At 45.5% G+C, this 8,095-nt stretch overlaps 1 pseudogene; it reads left to right on the top strand.

Annotated features, from left to right (window-relative positions):
• Positions 1–2,084: 2,084 nt before the first annotated feature.
• On the top strand, positions 2,085–3,785 carry LOC148477007 (uncharacterized; annotated as a pseudogene).
• Positions 3,786–8,095: the final 4,310 nt, after the last annotated feature.

The following is an 8,095-nucleotide window of genomic DNA, read 5'->3' as shown; positions in this document are numbered from 1 at the left end:
GACATAGCAAGGAGATATCAGTGATATCTCCTGTGTTAAGTCTCTTCATGAATACTAAAATAACGTTAATTAAGGAAAATGACCTTAAAAACTTTATTTTAGTGTTGATGAATAGGCCCCTATATACTACACCCACCCACTGATATACATCTCGCCAATCTACTGTATCAATGCTTTATATAGTACCTCTTACTCACTACTACTCACAGATACCATACTCCAAACACTGAAATACCCCTCAGTCACCAACGCTCCCTAACACATACCACACCCACTGTAATTTCCTTCACCACAAATCCCTATAACTCACTGAAATACTGTACTTCTCAACATGACCCCATATCTCACACACTGAAATAGCCCTCACTCACTATCATGTCCTGAAACCATAACTGGAACAAATACTCTTTCCAAAATATAGCAAAAAAAGAAAATACCAAATTAAGATAGTATAACATTTTCATTTCTGAAATTAAAATGTCCTACCTCCCATTGGACATGTTGCCATTTATTATTGCTTCCGCCGGCTGTATTACTCAGACGCTTCTTATCAGCCTCAGGCTGTTACTGTATTCCAACACTGGGGTAGGCCATTCTAGAGGGGTTCACAAAAAAGCAAAAAAAGGTGTTGTGGCACCCCAGTATTTAAACAGAGAGAAAGAGCCCTTTCTTCCACCTAACTAGTTATTGGTTATATGTAACTTCATATATGTACATATTAAATGGTGAAAAGAAGTACTGTTGTGAATATATATAAATATGTATTATGGTACAGTGATGGTGCTTTACTGCTGTGTGTTTATGCCAATTAACTACCCCTTAAACAAAGACATAATGGCACTTTCCATTGAACTTTGTGTAATAAACTTGCAGGAGAGGTCATGTGATCAGGACTCTTCCAACTGAGTTTTAGGGGTAACTCCCTCCTTTTTAAGTTAAAGAGAGCCCAGAGTGAGAGAGGAGCAGGAAGGCAGCCTGACCTGTGAACTGAGGAGGCAGAGCCTGTTAGATGGGAAGACATCTGCGCATGCGTACGGTTTTTAGTACGCATGCGCGAACCAGTCAGTGCGGCCGAAAAACATTTGTACGCAATATAGCGAGTGCCTGCTATTTTGAGTGACAGAATGAGGCGTATGTGGGTGGTAACAGGGGAAGGTGCGTTTTATGGGTGTGCATAATTAATATAGCAGCGTCAATGACCACGTCACTTGGTTTTTTTTAACTCAGAACTGCTCGCAAAATAGCGGTTGAAAAAACCAACCACAAGAATAGCGAGCAGTTCATATCCTGTTCGATGTACTCGATTAATCTAATAAATAGCGGATATGACGTATGGTGCAAGCGGCCAGGGGGCGTTTTTAACAAATAAACGAGCGTATGTTTTGCTCGCTCGTTCAGACTTAGAGGTGTGAACAGACTGCAATTTGCGAACGGATCATTTGAATAGCCACCCCTTGTTTTTGAACGAACGACCGCAAATAGCGAACGGCTCTGAATCAGGCCCATTGACTTCTATTTAGACAATCTCTTGCATGCAACAGAAGGGTAGGCAAAATTGTCCTTGTTTGTGCACAAACTAACGGAAGGTTATTCTTGCTTCACACTTGCCAGTATCTGTGAATGTTATGTAATATGTATGCCTGCATTTAATCCCTTGTTTTGCAGTCTGATCTGAAGTTCCAGCATTCCCGCTCAAATAGAACTTTATGGATCTTAAGGTAATTTGCTTGTTCAAAGTGTATAATAAGAATTGTATTTCTAATTGCTGAACCATAATAATTGTCATAAAACTTGATATTTACATTGTTATTTGACAATAAATTCTTGCATTGTCTGTAAATTCCATTGGTAAAATACTTTTGTTGCCTGTAATAACGCCTGACGACTGACAAGAACCAAGGGATAAACCAGACGGGTAAGGTACTCTTTGTATCACACCACACTTGGGGTCGTTAGTAAAAAGTGGTTACCACAACTTGGCGTCACGAACAGGATCGAAGCAAACTACAATAGACAAGATGTCAGAACCCCAATCTCCTACACCAATGTCAGGCCAAAGATTGAAACAGATTACAACCGACCAGATGTCAGAACCCTAATCTTCTACATCAACGTCAGGCCGAAGATTTTTACCTGCACCAAATGCCTCACCCAACAGAAGGAGGTTACCAATGACAGAGACTTCACCTATTACCATGCCGTATTATTTTGGGGCCCCATGGCTACCGACGTACTCGGGAGATGCACGTACACCAGATACGAGTACATTCAAAGAATTTAAAGACAAAATGCAGCCTATGTTTAGGCTATACCCACTGAGCGACGTGCAAAGAGTAGAGATCTTGCGTGGACAACTGAAAGGGCCTGCACGACTTGAGATCAAAGCGTGATCTGATGCACAACGTGAAACGGTGGAAGCCATATTTAAAAAATTAGCCAGCATCTTTGACTCACGCTCCCTGTCAGAACTTAAAGGTCATCTTTATGCTAGAAAACAAAAACCTCAGGAGACATTAAGGGAGTTTGCCCTGGGCCTACAGGGAGCCATGCGTACAATTCAAGCCTTAGAACCACGAGAGGCAGAACAAGAAGATGAAACCCTCATCAACTTATATATTGACGGGGCGCAAGGAGAAGCGACACGTTCCCAATTGAGAATGTGGAGACGTCAGAATCCGGAATGCTCTTTCTCTGAGTTTAAGGAAGAGGTGTTGCAGATCCTTGGTCTAAACCAGAATGCTGACCCTGAAGATCACGAATCTTTAGAACATTTAGAAGATGAGAACTGGGGTGAGGTCAGCCAAATCCTGATACCTGAACCCCTAACTCCTAAGGGGACAGCCACACAACAAGTACAGTCTGGTCACGATCCAATTGGAGTTCTTACAAGTAAAATCACAGAGTTAATGCAAAATATGTCAGAGCTGGGTCGAGAGGTGAAAGAGATCCGTCAGGAACAAGCTGGAGCCAGGTGCAGAGAGTGGCACCAAGAACATGACAGGAGAAACCGATCAAACTGGGATATCCCACGAGATTCAGGTCGATGCACAACAGATCAATTCGACTCACAAGGGAGGCCCATCTGCAGAGGTTGCCAGCAAAGCGGCCACATTGAATGCTATTGCATCCAGAGAGAGCCTGAGGACCAGGCCACAGGAGTGACAGAAAGAATGGATCTACAAATGGAGGAAGGGCAACCCAGAGATGCGAGTTCGAGCCCAGTAATACAGAACCAAATCAAATTTGTGAACATGCTAACTGCAGAGAATGTTACATCAATCAGTGCAAGAAGGATTACAGGGAATGTTGAATGGTTCCACATGCGACGAGGATATGGAATCATCAACTGGGATGACATCAAGGAAGACGTGTTCGTCCATTATACAGCTATCAAAAAGAACAATCCCAGGAAGTACCTCCGCAATTTGGGAGAGCGAGAGACAGTAGAGTTTGATATTGTTGAGGGAAGAAATGGCCTGCAGGCAGCAAATGTGACCGGTCCTGGTGGCTTTCCAGTTGAAGGCAGCAGATATGCAACAGTTCGCAAGCGTTATTGGTGCCATTCACATCACAGAGGTTCTCCATGTAATTACCAGCAAGACTACCACTACTCCAAACATAGAGAGGAACCTAGAGAAGCAGAAAGTGTGGTAGAAAGTACAAATCAGCAATGGCCTTACCAGACAAATCGCAACCTACCACCCTATTTACCGAGATCATATGGACACAGACAAGAATACCTTGATGACCAAGTGGAGAGTGAACTATCGGAAAGAACAGACTAACAATTTGTGGAGAACCTGGGTGAGACAGTGGAGTAGGGTTGGAGGAACATAGGGAGGACATGACCTTCTCCAGAGCCAGTACCCGAGAGTGAATCTAGAGTGGAAAATATTGATACTAGTATGGCCTACCTCACTCAGGCAAATTTAAGTACCACTGACCGGGAAAGAGACATTGAAAGGGTGATTCACATGGCCACAACAGAGGGATCAGGGTCCCTTAAACCCCATAGCCCAGATTTGATTAAGTTACGGTTGGAGTCTAATGTCCCTGTAGATACCCCTAATGAAGATAAAGGTGTCGTGACATCTCTTTCTCCAGAGGAACATGGCCCAAATAGTGGGTACACCACTATAAGTGGTGAGGAGTTCATGTTTAGGGTGCAGCAGGCTATATGCAGGTCTAGAAAGAGCAACAAAGGTGTTTTACCACTAGGATAGAGTGTACCTGGATGATGATGTTTATAAACACTGTTACCTAAACTTGTTGGTATGGGCCGATGCCTGGGGACAGGCATCATTCAAGCGGGGAAGTATCTGGCACCACAGTATTTAAACAGAGAGAAAGAGCCCTTTCTTCCACCTAACTAGTTATTGGTTATATGTAACTTCATATATGTACATATTAAATGGTGAAAAGAAGTACTGTTGTGAATATATATACATATCTATGTATTATGGTACAGTGATAGTGCTTTACTGCTGTGTGTTTATGTCAATTAACTACCCCTTAAACAAGGACATAATGGCACTTCCCATTGAACTTTGTGTAATAAACTTGCAGGAGGTCATGTGATCAGGACTCTTCCAACTGAGTTTTAGGGGGAACTCCCTCCTTTTTATGTTAATGAGAGCCCAGAGTAAGAGAGGAGCAGGAAGGCAGCCTGACCTGTGAACTGAGGAGGCAGAGCCTGTTAGGTGGGAAGACAGAGCTGTGAGGAGAGCTGGAGTGACTGGAAGAAGTCTGAGCCTACTATCCGGATGGCTGAAGTGTAGAGCAGGTCCTGTCAGAATCTTGGATCACTGCACCCTGCATCACACCTCGCAGGCAATGGAGATTATAATGGTGATATGAAGCCTTGCAGTGAGTAACTCATCCTCCCCATATCAGCACAAACAGAGTCTGTATATATCTTTTGCTGCTGTTGAAGCATTTCAAACCCACAATCCAGTGTAAAGCATCTGTGAGACTTTTGGAGGGAGTCAGGAATAAACAGCAGCCATTTATTCAAGTATCTACAATTGAGTTCATTAAGGACAGATAAAAGACAGGAGACATGAACTCTGTCACTTGGTACAGTCCAATTGCAGCACTGCTAGGAGAAATGATACCTGCAACCACAGTAATTATCCTGGGCACCGTTTGCAAACATTGGCCCTCATTCAGAGCCGTACGCTCTGAGCAGAGCGCACGCTCTGAATGAGGGCCGGTCTCCATGAAAATGGAGCGTCCTCCTGGACGCTCGTATAGCTGTGGGTCACCACCCACAGGCTATACGAGCGTGCATGTTGATGGCCGCGATGGTCGTGACCATCGCGACCATCGAAACTGCGAGCCGGAGCCTGCGGTTGAGGTTTTCAACCGCAAGCTCCGGAGTGATTTTGGCTCTATCAGAGCCAAAATCACTCCCAGGCCGGCTTTTGACGGGAGGCGTTCCCGTGGGAACGCCCCCATCAGGGAGCCACGCCCCTGGCACGCCTACCAAAGGGGGCGTGCTGTCAATCAACATCGACAGCACGCCCCCTTTGGTCAGACACAACGAGCGAAGGACTTTCCTTCGCTCGTCGCGTCTGGCGCATGCGCACGACGGAGCTCCCTCCGTCGTGCGCATGGTCAGTCCAGAACATCGACCCACTTGCGAGCGGACAGCCGCTCGCGAGTGGGTCTGAATCAGGCCCATTGACTTCTATTTAGACAATCTCTTGCATGCAACAGAAGGGTAGGCAAAATTGTCCTTGTTTGTGCACAAACTAACGGAAGGTTATTCTTGCTTCACACTTGCCAGTATGTGTGAATGTTATGTAATATGTATGCCTGCATTTAGGACCTTGTTTTGCAGTCTGATCTGAAGTTCCAGCATTCCGCTCAAATAGAACTTTATGGATCTTAAGGTCATTTGCTTGTTCAAAGTGTATAATAAGAATTGTATTTCTAATTGCTGAACCATAATAATTGTGCGCGTGCGCAAACTAGCCATTACGATCAGAAATTTCTCTCTCCTTGAACACAGCCAGGTCGGTAGTTTGAGTGACAGATTGAGGCGTTTGTGGGTGGTAACAGGGGAAGGTGCTTGAAAACGGGGGAGTGGAGATCTGAACGCAGCCGTGCCTGACTATGCAAACAGCATTTTATGGGAGTGCATATGGTTTATGGGAGTGCATAATTAACAAAGTAGCGTCATGGCACACGTGACATGGGAGGTTTTTACACTGACATGATCGTAGAGCTTAAGAGAGGGTATGGTCAACCTTAAGCTCTACGACCAGTTCCGATGGTTCCCGATGGTCTCGATTAATCCTTACATGCCCGGAGATGACGTGCAATGCGTAAGAGAAGGGGACGTATTTTTTTGAATTCCGGCCGCTTCCTCCCCTTGGTCGGCCAGCTACCGATCCGAACTTAGGGACGCAACTTGCGAGGGAATCATTTGCATATCCGGCCCCTTTTCCCGTATGACCGTGCGGCCGCTTCGACCGACTCTGAATGAGGTCCTTAATCCCTTGTTTTGCAGTCTGATCTGAAGTTCCAGCATTCCCGCTCAAATAGAACTTTATGGATCCAAAGGTCATTTGCTTGTTCAAAGTGTATAATAAGAATTGTATTTCTAATTGCTGAACCATAATAATTGTCATAAAACTTGATATTTACATTGTTATTTGACAATAAATTCTTGCATCGTCTGTAAATTCCTTTGGCAAAATACTTTTGTTGCCTGTAATAACGCCTGACGACTGACAAGAACCAAGGGATAAACAAGACGGGTAAGGTACCCTTTGTATCACAACACACTTGGAGTCGTTAGTAAAAAGTGGTTACCACAGTGTGTGTGTGTGAGTTTGTGTTATATATAAATATATTATCTCACACACACTACACACATATACATGTACACAGAATATAAATCATCATTTTGATGGTAATGTCAATATAAAGGCTAGCTATGTAAACCTCAAGACATCGACAAGACAAGAAGGTCGATGGGGTCAAGTAACAACACTTGTCAATTATCGGAATCCCGACAGTAGTGGAGGTGCCGATGCCGTAATCCCGACAACTGGCATCCCAATCGTAAATATAGTGAGGCCGGTTAGGTGTTAGCCGCGGGGAAGGGGGGAGGTTAGGTTTAGGTGCCACAGGGGGGGGGTTAGGGTTAGGCACTGAGGGGGAGGGTTAGGTTCAGACACCAAAGGCGGAGGGTTAGGTTAAGGCACTAACGAGGAAGGTTAGGGTGCAGAACAGGAGGGTAAGGTTTAGAGGGTTAAAGGGAGAGGGTTAGGACACTTACCTAACACCTGTCGGGATACCAAGCATCGGGATGCTGCTGTCGGTATTTTGATAACTGATATCCCGACTGCCAGTATTGCATACCCAACCCATGCCTTCTGTATGTTTGTATGTGCCGCTCAATGTCTGCATGTTCTGTATTGTTTTCACCCACCCATATCTTTATGTTTTGTACAAAGCTCCCCCCTCTTGTCTATATGTTCTGTATTATGATACCCCTCCACCTATATGTTATGTATTGTGTTCCCAAACCCCCTGATCTATATGTCTTGTATTGTGCTCCCCCTGTATGTCCTGTATTATGCACCCTCATCTGTATGTTCTGTATTGTCTCTTCCCTGAATGGCCTAATGGATTTTGCCATTAATGTACTCCACCTTGTATTGACAGTAATGTGTTCCACTGTATTCCCAGCAGTGTCCCCCCCCCCCTGTGTTCCCAGCAGTGTCCCCCCCCCTGTGTTCCCAGCAGTGTCCCCCCCCTGTGTTCCCAGCAGTGTGCCATCCTCCCTGTGTTCCCAGCAGTGTGCCCCCCCTGTGTTCCCAGCAGTGTGCTCACCCCTGTGTCCCCAGCAGTGTGCTCACCCCTGTGTCCCCAGCAGTGTGCCCCCACTGTGTCCCCAGCAGTGTGCCCCCCCTGTTGTTCCCAGCAATGTGTCACCCCCCCTGTATCCCCAGCAGTGTCCACCCCTATGGATTTCCAGCAGTGTGTCCTGCTTCTCTGTTACCAGCAGTGAGCCCCCCCCCCCCCCTTGTGTTCCCAGCAGGGTGCCTCCCACTGCTTCTGTATTACAGTAATGTACCAGCCT

The sequence above is a fragment of the Taudactylus pleione genome, unplaced genomic scaffold (genome assembly GCF_031769625.1).
Source record: "Taudactylus pleione unplaced genomic scaffold, aTauple2 ptg000758l, whole genome shotgun sequence".
Taxonomy (NCBI): Eukaryota; Metazoa; Chordata; class Amphibia; order Anura; family Myobatrachidae; genus Taudactylus; species Taudactylus pleione.
Note: the sequence above shows the minus strand (reverse complement) of the source record. Positions and strands in the feature narration are given on the sequence as shown.